The sequence below is a fragment of the Nycticebus coucang genome, chromosome 15 (assembly GCF_027406575.1).
Source record: "Nycticebus coucang isolate mNycCou1 chromosome 15, mNycCou1.pri, whole genome shotgun sequence".
NCBI classification, from domain to species: domain Eukaryota; kingdom Metazoa; phylum Chordata; class Mammalia; order Primates; family Lorisidae; genus Nycticebus; species Nycticebus coucang.
Genome location: NC_069794.1, coordinates 35,824,621 through 35,849,582, shown reverse-complemented (window position 1 = coordinate 35,849,582; position 24,962 = coordinate 35,824,621).

The window sequence follows — 24,962 nt, the reverse complement described above, 5'->3', positions numbered from 1 at the left end:
TCAGAAAAGAAATCAATCACTGCAACAAAATATTGAGCAATAATAATAATAATGCAAAAAAAGTAACATTGACATTTAATTCTTAAACAAAACATTTAATTCTTAAACCAAAAAAAAATTACTGAAGAATGTACAGACAGACATACAACTGTGAAGTAAAGACAATATAAAGTTTCTGCAAATATCAAGAACAAGCAATAAAGCCTTCCCACAGATAAGTGAAAAATACCCTACTTTCAGTTTTTTGTCCACTAATAGTCCATTTCAACAATTTTAGACAAGGCCTTTGATTTATAAACAAAAATGGGACAACATTTCTGAAGAGAGAAAATAGCTATATTCTGAAGAGAGAGTAATAATGCTAAATAAATGGGCAAATTGAAAAATAAAGGTCCTTTGGAAATAATGACAGAAGCTTAATTTTACTTTAATGTATAAAAATTTAAAGAGTCAATGCTAATATAAAAATATATATTGTTTTAATATCATGGGCTCAGTAACAGATGCAACAGCAGGCACGGGCTAATAGGATTCAATGTACTCTCTTTTGATTGATAAAAATAATCCAGTTCTTCCACATTCATTGCTAGGATGTGCCTTCTACCAGTTGCCACACGTAGACAAGGGTGTGGCCTCCCTCTGCTTGTTATATGTTCCTTATGAACATGGCATTTGCCTGTCAGAGCATTTCTATGGTGTCCAGATCCAAAAATATTTTGCATGAAATGAGAAGATCTCATTTATTTTCTTTCACCTTTTTCCATATAAAAGGTACAATCTTTTTATTCTTTTTTATTACAAATGATCTTGATCCTAAAAATCAATATGGTTATATTATTCTTTCTGCCTGTTAGGCCCTGACCAATATTGCTAGCCTGATATTTTCTTCATTTTCAGCTTTGGAAATCTACTATCACTCAACCTAAGTGGGTTACTCACCTAGTCATCTTCTAGGCTTGCATTCAAGTGACTAGTAGGACATACTTGATGAAGTTTGAAGTGACCCTCTATTCCTTGTCATATAAAATATCTCTAAGATATCAGTGACAGTCAGATACCATTTCTAGGGAAAAGCTACTGTATTTTCCCCAAGGTCATAATTGTATCAAAGCATCCATGGACAGTGTTTTCAGACTGAATTCTAGTTTTTCCCTAAGACGTGTAAAAGACGATTGATAAACCTATAATTTAGAACCTACGTAGAAACTTACATGGAAATTATATATTTATAATATTCCTGATGAAAGAATATAGGTCAAAGACAAAAAGGAAACAGACAAGTAAAGCACAAAGTAGAAAAATAATCCCTGTTTCTTGACTATGGAATAAATTTCTTGTAATGTTAAAATGCCCCTTTAAAGAATACCGAGGGCGTTGGCTGACAGGCTACCACATGAGGCATCTAAGCAGTGAGCCCTCCCCTAGTGCTGAAGGGATGAAAGAGTCGCACTGAAAATGGTTCCTGGAGTTAGAGAATAAAATAAATAGGTAAACTGCACAAGCTAGATTTTAAAATGGTATCTCGGCAATGCCCATGTTATAGGTCTGCATATGATTTTCACGGAAGTCTTCCCGAAGCTGATGCACTTGAACGTCTGGGTATTGCTCACCACCCTCTGTGAATATCATTTTGTCTCACACGTCATACTCTCAATCATGGGAACCATGGGGACTTGGGTTCATTTCAGTTCTTTAGGGAGAAGGGCTTTGCCCAAAGACTTTTAGCATCTTTCTCCATTTTTTATAAGATACCTGTCATTAAGGAAAATAAGGCTACCAAGTGACTCTGTCCACCATCCATCACCTCCTCTTAAGCTCTGTCAACCCCAAGCGCTTCCTCTCTCATTGACCTCCTTCCTGCAAGCCAGCGAGAGGTTAGCCTTCTCTTTGCCAAAGCCTACCCCTGCATCTTTGCCCTGGATAACACCCATTCACGTTTCTTTAGGAATCTTATGCCACCAACTGTCCTCTCTGGCCCATAAATTTGCCCCTTTTCCAACTCTTTTTGTACCTTTCTTTGTGCTTATAACGTGCTCAAGGCTCTCTCATTCTAAAAAGAAATTTCTTCAATGTACTTTATTCGTCAGTACATTACGTATTGTCTCCCTCATCTCCAAATTCTGAAAAAATGTGGTGTCTACTTATGGTTTTTCTTTTTTGCTTTTAAATTGTGCTGTTCAGATTCCCGGTCTTAAAAATATAAATAATTGCCTCCTAATTACCCCATCCTGTGAATACATTTTACTCCTTTTTTTTGCTAATATATTAATAACACATTTGATGACCCTCTTAGAACATACTACTCTGTTTGTTGAACCTTGCTTTCTTCTTTCATATTTCACTGATGGTTCCTTTTCAGACTTCTTAAATCCTTGCCTTAGGAAGACAGGATTAAGTAAACTATCTTCCAAACTCAATCTGAAAACTGCTGTGTTTTGTACGAAATAAAATCCCTTGGGGGCAGTGCCTGTGGCTCAAGGAGTAGGGCGCCAGTCCCATATGCCGGAGGTGGCAGGTTCAAATCCAACCCCAGCCAAAAACCACAAAAAAAAAAAAAAAAAAAAAAAAATCCCTTGGAAGGCAAGAGTCATCAGATATAATCAGGTATTTCTGTAAAACAATTATATTTATTTCCCCCCAGTAAAGTCACCTGAAAGTCTATTTCAATAGGTAATTGAGCAACTGGCTTCAGGATTGGACTTTGATGCTTTGAATAATAGTAATTGTCATACTTTTAGCATTGTTTATTTTCATATTTATTTTTCCCATTGGAGTTTGAAATGAACTCTATCTCCAAGGGAAAAACATCCAGAAAGTATTCAAATTGTTTTCCTGAATACTAACAGGACTAGAGCTCACAATCAAGGGTTCCACATCTCTGAGCTGTCACTTTTTGCAGGGAGTCTAGGAACCCAACCCCGGTTGCCCCTATTAGAGCCACTCTTCATCCAAGGCTATAAAATAGCACTTTTATTGCAGTCCATATTATGACCTACTGTAGAAATTAGCCAATAGCCGTTGGTGTGACTCCACACAAATGAATAACTGCATTGAACTGAGGGATCCAGGGAGGCCAATGCCAGCAAGCACTCTGCAAAGAGAAACAAGGGTGTGCCCCCCTCCAACATTCCTCACTGGCTTTTATTGAAATCTTAGGCATGAGAAAATACAGTACAGCAGAAAGCTTCAGAGAGTCAAGGTTAAAAAACAAGTAATTTTTCTTTAACTGCGTGATTGAACTCCCAACATATCCTGTTCCTGCACTTCTGTCTTGCCTTAATCTTATCACTGCTAATATATGACTCAGGGCTGAAATAGCATGCTACGTCTAGTGAATCCTATTTTTAGTATTCATGGCAAGCAGTGAATTTTGGCATCTGCCCAGATTACTCTGTCCCTAGTGCTTAGCACCTTTAACCTTATACTTTATTCTACAAATTGCTATACACAAAAATTGGTGCTGTGGGCGGCGCCTGTGGCTCAAGGAGTAGGGTGCCGGTCCCATATGCCGGAGGTGGCAGGTTCAAACCCAGCCCCGGCCAAAAACCACAAAAAAAAAGAAAAAAAAAATTGGTGCTGGTCGGAAAGCCATAAAAGATAATGCTTTGTACCCTCAACAGTTCCAAGGGTGCACCACTGCTGTGCTTCTGGGGCATCACTACAGGCTTCTTTTTTCTATGGGCCTTTGCCCCATACGTACATTAAGAATGGGACATACTCTACTAAGAATCACTAACACCAATAAAAGAACCAATTTAAAGTTTCAAGCACTTAATATGTTACAAACATTGCAAATATAATCCCATATTTGCCAAAAAAAGTTCACATTAATATTAGTAGTCATAACCAAACTGTAAGATTTAACTAATGACAGATGCTCTGTCACGTGATGGTGGCCCACATTAAATAACTTTGCTGAACCAGCAAATAAATGTGATACCATATAAATCAAATATTAAATTAATATAAATTCATATTTATATTAAAATATACATCGAAATGTGGATTAAAAATCAATGCTAACATATAGAGATGATGAACATTTTTTTCCATGTGTTTGTTAGCCATTCGTCTGTCATCTTTAGAGAAAGTTCTATTCATGTCTCTTGCCCATTGATATATGGGATTGTTGGCTTTTTTCATGTGGATTAATTTGAGTTCTCTATAGATCCTAGTTATCAAGCTTTTGTCTGATTGAAAATATGCAAATATCCTTTCCCATTGTGTACGCTGTCTCTTTGCTTTGGTTATTGTCTCCTTAGCTGTACAGAAGCTTTTCAGTTTAATGAAGTCCCATTTGTTTCTTTTTGTTGTTGTTGCAATTGCCATGGCAGTCTTCTTCATGAAGTCTTCCCCCAGGCCAATATCTTCCAGTGTTTTTCCTATGCTTTCCTTGAGGATTTTTATTGTTTCATGCCTTAAATTTAAGTCCTTTATCCATCTTGAATCAATTTTTGTGAGTGGGGAAAGGTGTGGGTCCAGTTTCAGTCTTTTACATGTAGACATGCAGTTCTCCCAACACCATTTATTGAATAGGGAGTCTTTCCCCCAAGGTATGTTCTTGTTTGGTTTATCAAAGATTAGGTGGTTGTAAAAAAAATGTTCATCATCTCTATATATTAGAGAAATGCAAATCAAAACAACCCTGAGGTATCATCTAACCCCAGTGAGAATGGCCCACATCACAAAATCTCAAAACTGCAGATGCTGGCATGGATGTGGAGAGAAGGGAACACTTTTACACTGCTGGTGGGACTGCAAACTAGTACAACCTTTCTGGAAGGAAGTATGGAGAAACCTCAAAGCACTCAAGCTAGACCTCCCATTTGATCCTGCAATCCCATTACTGGGCATCTACCCAGAAGGAAAAAAATCCTTTTATCATAAGGACACTTGTACTAGACTGTTTATTGCAGCTCAATTTACAATCGCCAAAATGTGGAAACAGCCTAAATGCCCACCAACCCAGGAATGGATTAACAAGCTGTAGTATATGTATACCATGGAATACTATTCAGCCATTAAAAAAAATGGAGACTTTGCATCCTTCGTATTAACCTGGATGGACGTGGAAGACATTATTCTTAGTAAAGCATCACAAGAATGGAGAAGCAGGAATCCTATGTACTCAATTTTGATATGAGGACAATTAATGACAATTATGGTTATGGGGGGAAACAGAAAGAGGGAAGGAGGGAGGGGGGTGGGGCCTTGGTGTCTGTCACACTTTATGGGGGCAAGACATGATTGCAAGAGGGACTTTACCTAACAATTGCAATCAGTGTAACCTGGCTTATTGTACCCTCAATGAATCCCCAACAATAAAAAAGAAAAAAAAAAAAAAAAAGAAGTACTGATTTCAAATGCAAAAAAAATCAATGCTAACTATATGTGTAATCAATACGTATATGCATACATATATGTATATAAAAATATACTTTTAATAAATTGAAATTGTTATAATGAACAAGTGCAGAAATGTCTCATTTTTTTCCCCTAAAAAAGTACTTGATTTCCAAGAAATTTATGCTTCAGCAGCCCTTGTAACAATAAATAAAGATGTAAGGGTTAGAATGTGATTCAGAGATATCCGGAGTCTACAATTTATACCCAAACGAAAGGAGTCAGTATAAATCCCGTGAATTTCATTGTCTGCTGCCAGAAAACTTATTTAATTATGAATTAGAAATGCTTAGAAATGTTCCCTCTTTAGGGAATCACAGTCCTTATTTGGAACACAAGACCTTGTAAGCCCTTAAAAAATTACCCATCATAAGTACAACACTGTCTTCCTGGTTCACCATTAAGGAAGTCTGCCCTAGATTAAGTCTGGGGCCCCTCAGTACATTGCAAAACTGGTCATGAGAGCACGGTGCTATTTCCTTGCATTCTCAGAGCTTTTTGTTATTAGCCCTGTTTTTAGTTATTATTATTATTTTTTTTTAACTGGAGTTGGCTTGATGTGATTTCCATATTATGATTGGATGCAGCTGTTCATAGTAACTTACATGCACACTTAAAAGTTTTTTTTTTACTATAAAGTTATTTTACTCTAAATATCTTGGCCTATTATAATATGCCAAAGCAATTAAATGGAAAACACAGTGTCAATGTGCAGATATTGTTATCCTTTGCTGACCCAACTGTTCCAGAAAACCAAAAATTCTCAAAACCTGCTCAAGTTTGGGCTCAGAATAGTACAAATGGGACCTGATCTTTGTTAGACTTTATTTGCTGGGTTGGTTAGTTGGCTTCTGGGACAGGAAGTCTATTTCACAGGTTTAAATCTGCACTTAGCAGGTATCCCAATTTAGGATATATTCAGTCTCCATTTATAAAATGTGTCTGGGACCAGAACTTCTTAATCAGTGTGCAGCAGTGTTCCTGGAGTTGCAGATAGCTGAAATGCTAATCTTAGGCTGATACAGTGGCCAGGAGGGGCTGCCTGGGGCAGTAGACATCTCTCAGCAACTTGTTCCCATTTGAGAGGATTCTGACCTCTTTTTCAGTGAACCCTACAAAAATGATTTGATATGCAGCCATATGTGTGAAGATTGGAAAGAGCTAATAATAGATGTTTGATTTTCACTAAAGTAAAATATCTAGAGGTAAGTTTTCTACAATTAGTTCCATGGCTCAATAATGACGTCAAGGCCCCGATCTTATTTCATTCCTCTGTTTTATAATTCTCGTGATGTTGAAATTTGTCTTTTTACTTGTCACCTCATAGTTAGACATAAATTTTGTTTCATGTTTGCCTGAAAAGAAAAAAAAAATGTCTAATTTTGCGAATTTCTTATTTGAAAAATGAAGTGTTAGATCAGGTGATGTATTAAACTAAAGGTGCCCAGAAACGTAGTGGTTATGCTTCTTTCTTTTGAATAGTGAGGGCTAGGGTCAGGGCATTGCCCTTTCAGGGCGGGTTAAGCTAACCCCTGACCTCTGGCTGAGCAGCATGGCCTCTAGTGTGGACCAGAGGGGCCCATCCCGCCCACAGAAGAGAGGAAATGGTCCAGGAGCAATTATTTCCATATGTATTTCCAGAGCTGAGGCACGGGAGCACTTTGGAGCCCGCAGGAAAGGGAAGCAATTTATTGTCTTTCACATCTTTCAGAAGCTTCCTGGGGAGTTCATGACCTTGGTCTACCAAACACCTTTCTTGGTATTGATTCTTGAAAGGAAGTCAACAGCAACTTTGAGTTAAGGGTATGTAATTCCGAAGTTCACCAAATAACCTTGTTTAGAAGTATGGCTTGTAAACCAATCTCTTTGTACACAGGTTTAACAAAATCTATTTAGCAGAATTTGGGATTCTAATTTTGCCTATTATGAGGCAATTTACATTTAGGTCACACACAAGGGAGAGTATGGGATTCTTGCATTTTGCTTTGTCATAAGTCATATTCAATCCTGGTAATATATTTCAGGTGTTGACTATTATTTAATCAAAGTGTAATCAGCAAGGAAAATATTACAATGCCCTTTTTCTTCCATTAATGCGTGAAGTATCTAAACAATGTCATGTCTACCATGGATGGAAGAACATTCATTTTTGTACTTTTCTTTATGTTCTTTTCCTAGACACAGGTTCCTATCAACTCACTCACATAACCCACAGATTTATACCAACAGAGAGAGAAATTGAATTCTTACAAATGATATTTTTTAAAACAACCTCACAGTGTAATCATGAATGTGCACAAAAAAAGAATAAGGCACCAGTGGCCACCATGTCCCACTGCCCACTGATATTTTTCCCCACCTCTCAATTACACTGATTTTTGATCACCATTTGGGAAATGTATTTTCAGTGGTGCCTGAAGCCAACAATATGTGCTTTAAATTATGTACGTTAAATCCATAGCTCTTCTCAGGTATGTAAGGCTGTCACCAAGAGTTCTGGCTGTTCCTCTCCTCAGCTTTTTTCCAGAGGCACAGACTAGAAGCCAAGGGCCAAACTACCACTTTCACCTCTAGAAGACATGCAAATATACCACCTTGCAAATATAACTAGGATGTCCTGACATATAACAGATTATACTACTGGAGGCAATAACACAGGCATGATTTTGTGGCAACATAACTAAAACTGGGGCAACAGTTTTTAAGACTAAATGTGTATCAGTAGAAAATACACACACACAATAGCTTTGCTTCTTCAACTGAAGCTTGAGAGTAGACTAACTTGAGTTATATCCAGTATAGGAAAAGATATTTCATGTTTTCATATACATTATATATGCTGGAGATTTTGAAGCTACCATTTTGTTGTGGCACAAGCATCTTTAATCAGATGAGTTATTCAATTTCCACAAAAACTGTTCTTTAGAGGCTCGGTGCCTGTAGCTCATCAGCTAGGGTGCCAGTCACATACACGAGGGCTGGCGGGTTCAAGCCCAGCCTGGGCCTGCCAAACAACAATGACAACTACAACCAAAAAATAGCTGGTGTAGTCCCAGCTACTCAGGAGGCTGAGGTAAGAGAATCACTTAAGCCCAAGAGTCTGAGGTTGCTGTGAGCTGTGACACTATGGTACTCTACCGAGGGCAATGTAGTAAGGCTCTGTCTCAAAAAAAAAAAAAAAATTATCTTTAGAAATTAATTCCAATGTACTGTATTATATTAAATAAGCAGTGTCTTATTAGGAAAAGGATGTCACAAGAAATAGAATATTGCAAAAGTAACATTAAAAAGAAGAGAAAATGGGCGGCGCCTGTGGCTCAGTGAGTAAGGTGCCAGCCCCATATACCGAAGGTGGTGGGTTCAAACCCAGCCCTGGCCAAACCACAACAAAAAACAGCCGGGCATTGTGGCAGGTGCCTGTAGTCCCAGCTACTCAGGAGGCTGAGGCAAGAGAATTGCCTAAGCCCTGGAGTTGGAGGTTGCTGTGAGCTGAGATGCCACAGCACTATACTGAGGGAAATAAAGTGAGACTCTGTCTCTACCAAAAAAAAGAAGAGACAAAACCACAGAGCAGTAATATTTTAATGCACACACACAGTATCCCAGTGCAATGCATACATTAAACCTCTTCTTTTGAACAGGTTGTTAGAATGAATCCCAAAGGAGCAAGACATCAGTGAGGAAGACGGGAACAAGAAGTAGTTTCCACCGGTATCTGGCAGATGATACTTTGAGAAAGCTGCAGGTTTGCCAGTGAGCTCCTCTTAACCTTCAGGGTTTAGACAGCAGATGTAATGAAGTGTAGCATTCTACAGTCCATAATAAAGGAAACCCAAGTCTTTTAACATATTTTAAACAGGGTGTTACTTTCTTAGATTGAGCATGTCAGGTACCTCCAGAGGTACACTGTTCGTTCTGGAAAACACACCTACAAAATAAGGCTGCTGAGAAAAGAGAAAATCAGTCCTGACAACTAGAGAATTGGATTTCCTTTAGTCACCAGATGTCTAGATTTTTTATTTTTATTTTTCAGTGTTTGCATCTTTATAAGATCAGAATCAGTACTGGGTCATCAATATGAGAACAACAAACAACAACAAAACCCTGATTCTGTGGGAATAGTTCTTGAAAAGAATTGTTGTTTCCACCCTTTGGAGAGCTAACTAGGTCTTAATACAGTGGAAATTTAAAAGTAATGATACAAGATCACAGTTGAGAGATGACTGTGCCTCAAATACATTGTGATTTACCTGAGAGGTCTTAGCTACTTCATTAGCTCCCCAAGAATACCTGGATTCAAGAACTCAAATATGATTTCATTAAGCACTCAATTTCTTTCTCTTCTCTCTCTCTCCCCTCACCCCTACACATGCTCACACATTCCCCCATAAATATGTCATAACATTGTTGGAAGTTGAGGGTCCTACTTCCCCAAACCCAGTTGATCTGGTTCAATTACTCATCTGAGCTAGAAAGTTCAACTGAGGCACTGTGGTCATTGAAAGCAAAAGTGAGTGGAAACTGAAAATAAAACTGGAGCAGCACAGGCAGTGTGGGTAGAAAGCAACAGTCACCTGCACAAGGTTCAGGGAAATAGATTTTATTTAAGATGAACAAAGAGAAAGTTTAGAGCACTTCCAAAGAGAGTGCCAGCTTACTATTACCTAAATACAACCATCATGCCAAACAATTTCAATGACTTTAAAAGATACATCCAGAACAAAATTAAACATGTCTCTGGGTTCCATTTAAAATGAAATGTCATGATTTAATCACAAATGACTAGGGGCAATGTATTGATGAATTCAACTGTACAGTATGTTTCGAAAGGTAAAATTTGACAGCAAATGGTTTTAAAAGTTTCTTTTCTTTGTATTGGTCATTTGAGGAGCATTTTCGTTTGTCTTCATAATGCTATTAATTTTGTAATCTTTATTCTAGTGATACATGTACTATAATGACTCTACTAGTCAGGGTATATTCACTGGATCTCAATGTTAAACAAAACACAAATACAATTGTTCCAAACCAGTAAATATCACACACACACACACACACACACACACATACATAGAGTTCAACTTACTTGTCTGTTCATGTTACTCTTAGGAAAACTTTCCCAGGCTGGGTGGGCTAGCCTAGCAGAGTATGTTCACCAGAACAAGTTTCAGATAGTCTTAACAGGATGAGGAGTGGTAACAAATAGTCAAACAAATGTGGGACCCATTGGGTTAATGAATTTGTTTCCCTTCCTCAAGGCTTCCCAAGGCCTTTAATGCAGTGATATGTTTATGAAGCTCCAAGAGGGGTAGAAATCATACCATGCAATAACTGCCAGAATTAATTGCCCTCAGAATATTTTTTCTTTTTCCTTTATTGAGGCAGATTCCCTGGAGCTAATACGTTAAGGAAATAAATAAGGGCATTCATAATAAACGACCTCAGCAGAGTCACTCTGAGTCTCAGTTCTATGACCCCTTGTCTTGTGTTTTGAGGACAGGCATCAGGTTTGAAGAGGCCTCATCATGTGAGTCCTGAGAGGCAGCCAGGACTGCAGATCCTCCTGGCTTCTTCCTCTTGAGACCTTGTTGGAGGGATGTGGGGATGTGTGTGGGATGGGGGGCAGGGCAGAGGGTGGCGTCTGAAAACGTGACTCACCTGCTTGACCTCACTAAGGGAGAACAACCATTTGAGCTTAACCACTTCTCCGGCCACAGCCTACTAATGCTACAGGATTCCACCACTCAGGGCTGGACAGGGATTCCACCACTCAGGCTGGACCACTCAGGTCCAGGTGAGCTCAGAAATCAGACCCCTATTTCCAGGCACAGTCTGCCTTTTCTAGGCCACACCCTCTGAGCTCCAGCAAGGTCATGAACAAAGCAGCCAGAGTCATTTTTGGGTAGTTCCACCTTGAGTAGGGAGCACACACCCTGATCCCTTCTCAGAGACAAAAACTGTAAGGACCTGTTAACCTTGCCATAGTGGAGGAGGGACTACATTAGTTCATTTGTTAATGTCTTCATTAACTTTGAAAAGCTGTTTTTTCACCCACCAAGTCCTGGACAAATGCAACATATACCCCTAGACAAAGGGCCTATGTGAGAAACGTCCAACTTAGGTCTTCCTCTTGCTCTGGTGCTTTTTACTCCTTCTGTATTCTTTTCAATAAAATCCTGTCTTACCACTGATCTGTAGTTCATGGGTTCATTCTTTGAATCCCTGAGACCAAGGACCTACTGAGGAAGACATTCTGGTATCACCAAGACAAACTCCTCTCTCATTGATACAGGATTCCACCACTCAGGCTAGACAGGGAGCCCTCCCCCCTCCCATTCTCTAGGCCCAGGTGAGCTCAGAGGTCAGACCCCATTTCCAGGCATAACTGGATTGCCTTTTATGGGACACATCCTCTGGGCTCTGATAAGATCATGAACAAAGTAGCCTGAGATGGTTTTTTTGTCGATTCCACCTTGGGTAGGAGCACACACCCTAATCACTTCTCAGAGACAAAGATTGTAAGGGACCTGATAACCTCGCCCTTGTGGAGGAGGAACTACCTGTTTCCCCAAAAATAAGACATCCTCCCAAAATAAGACCTACTTACAGGAAAGATAAGATGTCCCCTGAAAATAAGACCTAGCGCATCTTTGGGAGCACACCTTAAAATAAGACACTGTCTTATTTTCGGGGAAACAGGGTACATTCACTCATTTGTAATGCGCTCATTAACTTTGAAAAGAGGTTTTTCCATCTACCAACTCCTGGCCACGTGTGATTCTCAAGACCTAAGACCCTTAGATAGAGAGCCCATGTAGCGACTCTTCAGTTAGTCAGTTCTTTCCCCCTTCCAGAAGCTCTGGTGCTTTTTACTTCTTCTGTATTCCTTTCTAATTTCTAATAAAAATCCTATCTTACCACTGATCTGTGGTCTGTGGGTTCATTCTTCAAATCCCCGAGACCAAGGACCTATTGAAGAGTGAAATTCCAGTATCATCATGAAAATCTTAAAATAAAACATCTTGCTATCTGACATTTAGACACTGTGCCTGGTGTTTCTCTTTTTTCTAGCTGAAAACTTTATATAATATTTTGTAGGGAGAATTCCAGTACACAAGACAACACTATAATTTCCCTCTTTAACCAAATTAGATCATCACACACAGAACATTAAGAAATTTCTTATATATAAAGACTGAAACTTATTCAAAATAAAGGAGGAGTTGTGGAGGATTGACTTATCTTTCTCCTTCATAATATCTTTCAATCAGATCTACAACATTTTGCTAATGAATTCACAGAAATTCTATATTTAACATTGTACCTGTTGCCAGGATTTTTCTCTGTGCTGAGTACTTGGTTTCAGGGTTTGAAGAATAAAACCACAGGTAAAGATTGATAGAACTACTGATTTATAAAAAAAAGAGAGAGAGGGGAAGCAGAAGGGGACCAGAACCTCTGGCATTAGAGGGGAGAAAAGCCAAGTGGGAAGCCCCCCCCCCCCCCCACCAAGTCTTCAGTCTAAGGAATTTAAATGCTGCTTTTTCTATCCTGCAGGGGTGGGGGTGGGGAGGGAGTCTTTGGAAAATACCTCACAATTGGCCAGGGATCAGCCAGGCAGAAAATTATCCTAAAATTAGCACAGGAATGAGGTCCATGCAGTTTTTGCCTTAGGCAAGGAATTAGGGTGTGTGCTCCCTGCTTAAGGAGGAATCACCCAGATATTTTCAGGCTGCTTTTGTTCAGGACCTTGCTAGAATGTGGCCTGGAAAAAGTTTGTGCCTAGAGATGGGGGTCTGTGATGAGACTGATTTCTGAGCTCACCCATGCCTAGAATATGGAGGTCCCTGTCCGGCCCTGAATTTGTATCATACCTATTTGCACAACTTGTTTTGAATTTCTTGGCAAGCCCCAAGTTATCTCAGTATTTTTTGTTTGTTTGGTTGGTTTTTGAGAGTTTTTTGTTTGCTTTGTTTTTTTTTTAGAGATGGAGTATTACCATGTTCCTTAGGTTGGGGTGTGGTGGCCACTCACAGGAGTCTCAACCTACAGGCCTGTGATAGCTACCACACCTAGCCAGCTCTATGTCAGGTTTGCATATTTGTATATAACCCTGATCTCAGAAACTCACCTTACCCATGAGACAGAGTATAAGCTGCATTACTCCAAGGTGAAGAGTCAGGCACAGAATTTATCATAAGAGTGATACAGGCTTCCTCCATTCAGGGCTGGACAGGACCCCCACTTTCTAGGCCTGAGTGAGTTCAGAAATCTGTCTCATCACAGACCTTATCTCTAGGCACACACAGGCCCTTTCCAGGCTTCATCTTCTGGGCTGCAGCAGGGTCATGAAAAAAAGCACCCTGATGTTCTGGGTGGTTCCTCTGGGAGTAGAGAGCACACATTCTACTCCCTCGCCTGGGGCAAGAACTGCAAGGACCGAATTCCTCTGCTAATTTTAGGATTATCTTCTGACCAGTTGTGACACTTCCCCAACCCTCCCCCGACCTGCAGGATAGGAAAAGCAGTATTTAAAACCCAGACCGAAGACAGGGTGAAATACCCACTTGGGTTCCCCTTCTTTTGCTTATCAATCTTTCTATCAATCTTTCCATCAATAAATTCTGTTCTCTTGCTTACTCCTGTGGTCTGTGTGTTCATTCTTTAATTCTCCAAAACCAAGGACCTGGAAGAAAGAAATTCCAGTAACAAGAGTTACTGATTCTAGATAGAATACCTTCCATGCCTCGTGGAATTCTTTTAGCACTTAGAAAAATTCCTAGCATTTAGGAGAACTTCAGAAAACATTTAATGAATTAAATTCAAGTTATGGGAAAACAACTAATTGCATATCACTATTAAAAATTTTGAACTTTGCAGGCTCAGCACCCATAGCACAGTGTGCCAGTCACATACACTGGAGGTGGTGGGTTCAAACACAGCCTGGGGCAACTAAAAAATAAAAATTAAAAATTGGACTTTGGATTCAAAGCACCCTTTTTCAGTTTCATCTCAGATTCTAATCAAGAGGGTTCTGTAATGATCATTTGATTTTTTCGATTATGTGTGTTACTTCACATAAGCTCATGCACTGGGCGAGCAGCAGGGGTAACCCGAGAATTTATTACCAATGCAAGTAGCCAGGCTCTGCCCCAGACTTTATAAATCAGAATCAGTATTTCAACATTATCACTGTGTGTCTATATGCATATTAAAGTTCGAGAGGCAGTGTCTTAGGACATTTTTAAAGGGTCATTAAAAACGACTGAATAGTTAGCAGTTTGCCCAGCCTATCACCTCCTATGTGGTTCTCAGAAATACTTTTCAGTCTATATTTAAATGTGTCTGCCATTCTATCTGAGCTCTTAGAGGGACGGGAACAGATTAGATCAGACCAGCAAATTTATCCCTTTTCTATTTCCCTAAAGCCACATCAAATTGAATGATACTCAGACACTACTCTGTCTTTTGAGGCTTCCTCGAATGGCCAGTTATAATTCATTCAGGAAATAATCTCCAGGCTGTCGTTTTGTTTCCTTTTTGATTGAGTGTTACTCTGCTTTTTATGTTTAACCTGTATTCACTTGGATGACACGTTATTTATGGTCAAACTAAACTCCTATTCTTAGGACTGTTGCTTCTCCAGTGTCAGAAGCTTGCCAGTATGCAATACTCAAATATGAATACTAAAATCCACCAGTCAGGTGTGGGGGATGCACAGCGCAAAGGAACTGTATTTTATCTGGAGGTTCTTATTCCTATCTGCCATATAGATAGAAATAAGAATAAGACTAAGAACTTCCTCAGCTGTTAAATGGACAGCACTGCACATCACTGGTATTAGTGATATATAATATATTCACTAACGATAACCTCTATGGAATCAAAGACTCTCACTCCCATTAGCACAGTGCTTGTGAGAGAGGATACCTGGGAAGGGTGAGTTCTAGGGGAACAGAGGTCTTCTCAAGGAGACACCAAGGTTACACCTGCAAGGTCCTCCCTATGGTGACTCAAGCTCTTAGGAATTTGTAGAAACTCAACTTCCTGGGACCTGGAAATTTCCGCTTCTGTGAAATCCTGTAGTTCTGTGGGGGCTGGAACAGCTTCTTCAGCTTGATTCAAACTGACCAATGAAAAAGGTACCTGTTTTTGAATGGAGATAAAAAGGGAAAGACCAAGCCAGTCAGTGAGCCTGGCCATTTTTAGATTTTTAGATTTGCTGTAGCTCCATCAGCTGAATAAAGCCTTTTTCTTCTTAAATACGGTGCTTGGGTGTTCATTCTCTCCATTGGACTTTGTCTTCCCTCAGTACTTGGTACAGAGTAGAAACTCAAGTGTTGTTCATCATTTAACAAGGTAAATGATATTATTCTCTTTTCATTCTAAACCACAGAGGGTTAAACTCCACTGAGTGAAGCAGAGATAATATTTTGAAGTTTACAGCATATATGATTATATTGAATCCAAAGATCTTTTGATGGCCCTATGACTTTATACCGAAAAACATTTCTGAATTAGAAAAATAAACCTGAAAATAAAAAGTGGAGAAACAGTTTTGATAATTGCTTCTCCTTGACATTTGAATGCTGACTAATGTGAGGGTAAGTGAAGCTGTTAAAAATATCAAGATTTTTTCTTTAAACATAGAATTCTCCTCTCATTCTGAAAAATCACTTTGGAGAATTGACACAAATGTCCTGCAAAACACAATTGAGTCAGCAGACAGCAAATAAAAACACCACCGGCACAGATGCAGATCCCAAATGCCTCTACTAATAAACAAGGTTTCCAGGTTTCCAGTTCTCCGTAGCCTCCAGCAGCTGGGAGAACAGAAGGGGGTGGAAAGAAAACGCCTCCCCCGTTCCCATAACCCTGTTCTGCAGGAGTTTCCGATGTGCCCACCCACTGCCTTAGTAAAAGCTGATTGCTATGGAAGATAGGAATAATAGCTCCTGGATGGAATACCACTCAGACAGTGATGAAATGAGAGGAATAAGTGGACTTTCAACAAGAGTTGGAGACATTTCACACTTAAGAAAAGTCTTCAGCCAGGTAGACGCACCACACTGCCTCTTCTGTGAGGCTTGATAGCAACCAGCTGGAGCTCAGCTGGGTTCACACATCACAAGGTGACAGGCCCGGCTTTGGGCTACCGAGGCTGAGGCTTTCACAGCTGGAGAGATTGTAAACTGAGTATAAAATGTACCTATGAGTCCTAAGAAATACTTTTTTTCTACTCATTTTATCTCCCTGTCCCCACAACAGATTATCCTAGTAGCCTATCTAATCACCTCTAAGCAACCACACAAATCCCAAAGACATTAGTATGTGTTTTATTGCCCACGTTTCTACAAAAAATTCCTGCCTAGGTAGCAGTATCTAAAAATACACCAAAACCCTGTTGCTTTTTCTGAAGAGGCGCTATGAAGAGTGCTTCCATGCGGTGGAATTCCAGAAGGATCGGTTTTGCCTATTCCGTTCATTAAGGTCAATTAGTGTTATGTTCAGTATCACTCACGAGGCTTATGTGCACAAGTGTGCTTGCAATTCACCCTAAGAAAGGGAGGAAGAGAAAGTAATAACTTGGATTCTTACAGCATTTATTTCCCTCTGTTGCTCAAAAGAGATTAAACAAAATGACCTAATTCTACATTCTAAAGATCTTGTGAAATTGAAAGGGAAGGTAAAGTTGTCTTCCTTTCCTTCCTCCTTGCAACTTCTTATGATACTTTGACCCTGTTCCCGTTCCTTTTCTGATTGTTTTTCTATGCTTCCCCACCCCCACCCCGCCATTCTAGATGTCTGTTTATTACAAATTTCTGAAAACTTCCAGGCTTTGGCACCTTTGCCCTCTGGCTAAAGGCTGTTTACCTAAGTCCATTGGGAAACAGCTTGAAATTCAACACGTGTAACTAATGAGAAAAGCCTGTTCTATAGAAAGGACACTATGCTTAAGGAAAGGTTTGAGTAAACCACATTGCTTTAGCATCAGTTTTTTAAGAATTGGGACTTTTGTAAGTTTAAGAAATTATTGCTGCTGCCATAAGAAGGCAAAATAGTACTAAAGATAGAAGCTTTCCATTATAACCAGAGATAAGATAACCTAAACTTCCATTCAGTTGAGTGCCACTTCATTCATTTTTAGATAATACCCTCTGCGGTGCTAAGATTGTCCTAACTTTTACATTTTCAGTTCTCAAAGTGTGTGGCCTGTTAATTACGCTGAAGTGCCTCATGTAATCATTATAATAATTTATGTTTATTAAGAGCACTAAATTTCAGCTACATACGAAGTACAGACAATGAAGTACTACACGGTCCTGATCTACAGGAAGCTTGGAGTCCAACAGGGAGGCAGAGGAGCCCACCAGGAAGGGCAGTAAAGGCAGGTGGGAGTAGCTGGAATTTTGGCTCTGTACTAATGGCCATGTAATGCATTTTAAAATTGATATTAGTTGAACAAACTTTTACTGATTGCCCACTACCTTCCAGACCCTGAGAGGATGCAAAGGTCAATATAGGATAAGTTATAGTGATGATGATGGTGATGGTGGTGATTTGGAATTTCAGGGGACCTTATTCTATATACTGTAGGCAAAGGGGGGGGGGTGAGTGGAAAGTTTTTAGAAAGTGTTACAGCAGCTGTTCTCAACCTGGGGGTCGCAACCCCCAGTAACTGTATTAAAGGGCCGCGACATTAGGAAGGTTGAGAACCACTGGGTTATAGGAAGAGTCATCAATATTTAGCTTGGATTGGAGGAAGGGAAGTTGGAGGCCACTGGGAATCTATGTGACAGTCCTAGTGAAAGGTCATGAGAATCAATGTTCACAAAGTAGCTACAGACTTGTGAATATTTTTTTCCCCTCTGTAAGTTGTCTATTTGCAATTTGAATATTTCCTTAGCTTTGCAGAAGCCTTTTAATTTAATCAAGTCCCATTTATTTATTTTTATTGTTACTATAATTGCCTTTGGGGTGTTAGCCATAGATTATTTGCCCAGACCAATATCTAGGAGACTTTTTCCCACATTTTCTTCTAGCATTCTTAAGTTTTCTTGCCTTATATTTAATTTTTTATCCATCTGGAGTTGTTTTTGGTAAATGGTGAGAGCTAGGGGTCCAATTTCATTCTCCTGCATATGGCTATCCAATTTCCCTAGCACCATTTACTGAATAGGGCTTCTTTTCCCAAGTGTACATTTTTGTCTGCTCTGTCAAATATCAGTTGGTTTTACACAGATATCTGGGTTTTCTGTTCTGTTCCGTTTATCTATGTGCCGATACCATGACGTTTTGGTTACTATGGGCTTATAGTATAGTTTGAAGTCTGGTAATGTGCTAATATCTAGAATCTACAAAGAACTCAAATCAGCAAGAAAAAAAAAAAACCAAACAACTCCATTAAAAACTGTGCAAAAGACATGAACAGAAGCTTTTCAAAAGAAGGTGGACAAATGGCTAATAAACATGTGAAAACATAATCAGTGTCACAAATTATCAGGGAAATGCAAACTAAAACCACAACGAGATATCACCTCACCCCTGTTAGAATGACTGTTAGTGAGGGCTTATGCCTGTAATCCTAGAACTCTGAGAGGCTGAGGCAAGAGGAGATCTTGAGGTGAGGAGCTGGAGAGACCAGCCTGAGTAAGAGACCCCATGTCTAGAAAATAGAAAAAAAAATTACCTAGAGGACACATGTAGTCCCAACTACTCACGATGCTGAGGCAGAGGGTTGCTTAAGGCCAGGAGTGTGAAGTTGCTGTGAGCTAGGACTGCCACCATGGCACTTTAGCCCAGGTGACAGAGCAAGACTCTGTATCAAAAAAAAAAGTCCAAAAATAATAGTTTCTGGGGTGGATAGAGAGAATGAAGGAATACTTAAATATTATTGGTGGAGCTATGAATCAGTAGAACCTTTGTGGAAAACTGTATGCAGATTTCTGAAAGAACTAAAAGTAGATCTACCTTTGATGTAGAATCTCACTACTGGGTATATTCTCAAAGGAAAAGAAGTTATTTTATAAAAAATACACCTGCATTTGAATGTTTATGGTAGCACAATTACAAATACAAATGTATAGAATCAACACAAGTGCCCATCAATTCTTAGTAGATTAACAAAATGTGGTATATGTACACCACAGAATACTACTCAGTCATTAAAAAGGATTAATTAATGCCTTTTGCCACAAAAGGCAATTTGGATGAAACTGATTATTCTCTATGAAGTATCTCAAGAATGGAAAAACAAACCATCCAATTAATTTGGATGAAACTGATTATCCTAAGTGCAGTATCTCAAGAATGGAAAAACGAACTCCACATGTACTCTCTACTAAATTGAAACTAACTGATGGGTACCCATGTGGACAGAGGGAAACAAAAGTTATTGGAAATCAAGCTGAGGGAAAGAGGGGATGGTGGGAGCACAAAACATACCTAACAAGTTCAATGAACTTGCACTATTGGGATGATAGTCACAATTATAGCCCTGACTCAAGCATTATAAAAGCAATGCGTGTAAGAAAAACATTTGTACCCCCTTACTATTTTGAAATAAAAATTTTAAAACGGAGCCATAGAAAGAATGAAATTGATGGTATTATATTTTGAAATTAGAATTGTCTTGAAGTTTTCAAGAACAAAATGTCTAGCCATGCACCTATTATTGATGGGACAATAAACGATTTGGATTGGACATATTTGGATTTGCTTTCTGGTTCTGCTTGTGGTGTGTGACATCAGACAAAATCACTTACCTCTTTAAGCTTTGATTTTCTCATCTGTAAAATATAACCAGTAATATGCATGTCATGGGATCATTTTCAGGATCACTACTTGTATAAAAGGTATAGCACCGTGTCAGGCATTTAGCAAGTTCTCAGAAATGGTAGCTCTTATCAGTATTATAAAAGCCACAGCTTTTCTACTCATGTGATGATTTCATAATATTATGCACTAAGACAAAACAATTTGGAGTAAATTTGCCTTTACAACTGGGCATTATTTATCTGTTCAGAATTACTAGCCAGAGGATTTATCTTATGGTTATTATGAAATCAGTTACTGAGGTAGCAGAAATGAATAGATAAGAGAGACTGAAAATCTGATTCCTAAAACTCAGTTGTTGACAGGAAGTAAGTAGGTAAGATGTGAATATAAATTGAACCAATTGAAACTAAATCTGGTAGAAATCAGGGGCATTGAGGAATATGTCTAATGACTAAATTTTTACTGACTAAACAAAATGTTTGAGTTTTGGGTTTGCAACTCTCTGAAATAAAGTATAGTGGTTTGGAACAAACTTTTTGTTTATGAATTATATTAAGAAGCAGATTTTACACTTGTACTAGACTGTTTATTGCAGCTCAATTTACAATCGCCAAAATGTGGAAACAGCTTAAATGGCCACCAATCCAGGAATAGATTAACAAGCTGTGGTATATGTACATCATGGAATACTTGTCAGCCATTAAAAAAATGGAGACTTTACAACCTTTGTACTAACCTGGATGGAAGTGGAACACATTATTCTTAGTAAAGCATCACAAGAATGGAGAAGCATGAATCCTACGTACTCAATTTTGACATGAGGACAATTAAGGACATGGTGGGGGTGGGGGAAGGGGAGAGCAGAGAGAGAAAGAAGGAGGGAGAGGTGGGGAAAGGAAGAGCAGAGAGAGGGAAGGAGGGAGGGGGTGGGACCTTGGTGTGTGACACCTTTTGGGGGCAAGACACGACTGTAAGAGGAACTTTACCTAACAAATGCAATCAGTGTAAACTGGTTTCTTGTTCCTTCAGTAAATACCCAACAATAAAAAAAAAAAAAAGAAGCAGATTTTAATTTATCACAATAGCATGTATGTAGATATACCTAAAAATTTTCCTAGGAATGACACTGAAAAGATGTATATCCTATTGCTACTATTTTTTTTCTGGCCTATTCCATTCCACTTTATTTCTTTACATTTCCTTCTATCCCATTATGATTTTAATTTACTATGGTCTATTTTTAATTGGGTCTTGAAAGTGGCCATAAGCCAAGATAGCTACTTAGTAGATGAGCCCTGACTGGGGGGAAGGCAGATTTGGGTGTGAGTGTGTCAGGTGAGACACAAGAGAGAGGAGAAACCAAAGTGAATGAAAACAGAAAAAATTTATTACTCACAGGTCCCAGAGAGGTAGGGGTACCTACTGGAGACCGGCTGGAAGTCCAGAGGAAGCAGGAAGTTCAGCTACCAGGTGGGGACCTAGAGAGATTATGAGAGTAAAGATAAAGAGAGATACAGAGAGAGAGGAGGAGATAAAAAGGGAAAGAGAAACTGGTGGGACTGTGTCTTTATGAAGGTCCATGGGTGTAACCTGAAGGCTTTTCTGTGAAGGTTGCAGATGGGCGAATTAAAGAAAATCCACATGAAGAAGGGAACTTATTTCCATGATGGCGATGCTGACCATTAGGTTTCATTGTGGTTAGCAATTGTGAAATATAGTAGGATTGGGATCAATAGAATGAGGAACATAGGGCTTTATTGCAAATGACCCCAGGGGAGAAATTTCAACTAAGCCAAAAGTGACTAGGTTTTAAACCAGTGTCAGGCCTAAAAATGGATGCTGAGGCAGCAACTACATTAAATGAATTTAATATACTTATCCTATCTTTTCTTAGTGAAATAAGCTCTGGAGCCAGGTCTTCTTAACTCACTTTTCTTGCCATTAATGAGTCATAACCCACAGTATGTAACTCTGGCGTGTAGCAATGGATCGAAATCTTTTGACACCCCTTTTCCGTAAAAAGCTTTTGAAAAATATTGACCAGATATATGTATCATTATTTACAATTATATCTATCTACTGCTATTAATCTATTTATCAAATGTCAGGAAAACTTAATTTTCTTTTTTTTTTTTTTTTTTTGTAGAGACAGAGTTTCACTTTATGGCCCTCGGTAGAGTGCCGTGGCATCACACAGCTCACAGCAACCTCCAACTTCTGGGCTTAAGTTATTCTCTTGCCTCAACCTCCCGAGTAGCTGGGACTACAGGTGCCCACCACAACGCCCGGCTATTTTTTTGGTTGTAGTTCAGCTGGGGCCGGGTTTGAAACCACCACCCTCGGTATATGGGGCCGGCGCCTTACTGACTGGCCCCATATATATATTTTTATATATATAAAAAATATATATATATATATTTTTTTTTTTTTTTGTGGTTTTGGGCCGGGGCTGGATTTGAACCCGCCACCTCTGGCATATGGGACCGGCGCCCTACTCTTTGAGCCACAGGCGCCGCCCGAAAAACTTAATTTTCTAATTTTTTACATACAAATGTAAATAGTATTTTTTCCCTCAGCACAATATCTTGTACACACCACTTGGTGGGGTCTAAGGCAAACAGCTCACCTGATCACCTGTGTGACTTTGAGCCTGTGACTCAAATTTTTTGAACTTAGAAATTTTGATCTGTAAATTGGGAATGATAATATATATTTCATAGTTTTATTGGGATAATTTGATTAAATTTTACATTTAAAGCGAAAGATATAGCACTTGACCTTCCCACAATTAAATGTTATTTTAAAATTAACATTAATAGGATAAGCTTTTATTGATGACCTACTATGTGCCAAGCACTGAGAAGATAAAAAGATCAAACAGCTAAGATATGATGACAATGATGGTGGTGATGAAGTAGAAGACAGAAGATTAAAAGGAGGATGAAGAAAAGAGAAGAGAAACATTATAATCCAATGGGCCAGTCAACTTATATAAACATAAAGCAAGGCAGAATGTATCATGTCTTTAATAAAGATATTTAGCATTATGCCTAATGTTTAGTGTGACATAAACATCTTTGAATCCATGCATGGGATCAGAGATGAATGAATGAGTGAATTGCAGTCATTACATAAAGATCCTACTTGGGGCATTGTCTTGTCACCAAGAGAAGTGACATATTGCAGGCCCCTCATTAACAACAACTGGCCATGTAAGATACAAAGTAAATGTGACCATTGAGATTCTTACAGTAATGTTTGAAATTAAAAATGCCACATCAAATGTATGCATTTATAAAACAATCATTAAAAGAGAGAATCACAACTCTGTGTTTTGGACAGATCTTTTATTTGCATCAAAATGCTATGGAGAGGAAATAACTATTATTAAACGTCTTTTCTTCTTACTCAGTAATAAGAGAGTAAAGGCATCCAGCCACATACCAGTGAGGGGAACTTAAGGTCATGTATTAATAACCCAACAGTTTCTTCAAATAAATTGAAAATGAAGTTAAATATTTTTATAGACAAGTGACTTTATAAATCAATAGACAAGGCTGTTATAGCCGTATTACTAGTTATTTTCACATAAATATTAAAAGGCCATCTTCAAACATATGTTCATTTCTTATCCTTTCTCTCGCCACTTCTATTTTATTTCAAAGTCGATAGAAATCTACTTAAAGGGGTCTCGTGTTACTGAGAATCTAGAAATGAGTTTCAGCTTTAGTTTTTGATGCAGTAAATTATGTTTTATTATTCAGAGGATGCAACATGTAAGGTGACACATGGTAGACAGATAGAGAAGTAACATTTTTCAATTGCTATTGGCTCTAGTTCTGTTTTTATTAACCCTCTTGCTGGTAAATCTGAATGCAAGCTCTATGATATCAGATGGGAAATAATAACTTTCTTTAGTGCCATTCCAGCAATGGAGAATGATTTTTCCATTTGTGGAAATACCATCTAGGAAATAACCTGCAATGACAATTTGTCAAGAAAAGAAATCCATCGCCGAACTTGATAACAAAGAGTAGAGACTGAAACATATAGGTACAGATTCACAGTTACGATCTGACCCTGGGGATCTCCAGGAGTATCAATCATGCTTCGTTGCCCCTTCTTCTCGCTCATTCTCCCAGCCTTTTTTCACCCCTCCTAATGAGGCCACCAGCTGTGATTCTCTAGTCACCATGGGGGGGTGGTGCATGAAATAACTTTCAAATCACCTCCCCAATATTTTTTACAGTATAATAATTCATGAGTTGGCAAGGTAAGATCGTTATTTCTTTTCCACAAAGGAGAAAACTGAAGCTATGTTTAAGTGACTTGTCTAAGGTCACACATCCAGGAAAAGGCAAATGTGTGGATAATAGTGTTTTTTGAATCATTGCCTCTGAAATACATGGATGCTCAATGAAGCATTAAGGAGAAAAGCAAAGTGGTTCATAAAAGCCAAGAAGCCTTCAGCCCATGAATACTTAGTGTTTAGCCACTTAAAATAAATAAATGTAACTCATTTGTTTAATTGTTTTTAAGCCATTAATTGGTTTATTTGAGAAACTATATTAGTTGTTTATTGCCACAATAATGCCAGTCTTGACGGCAGAGTGGTGGCAGAACTCCCAGTGGGTAAGCAGAAATCTGGAAGACCTCTTTGGGACAAGGGTCAGGGTTAGAATGATCTCACTTTCATCACACTCCAGTGGGCAAAGCGGTTGAAAAGGCCATCCTGAGGTTCAAAGAGTGGAAAACAGGCTCTGCTTCTTATGGAGAGAGCT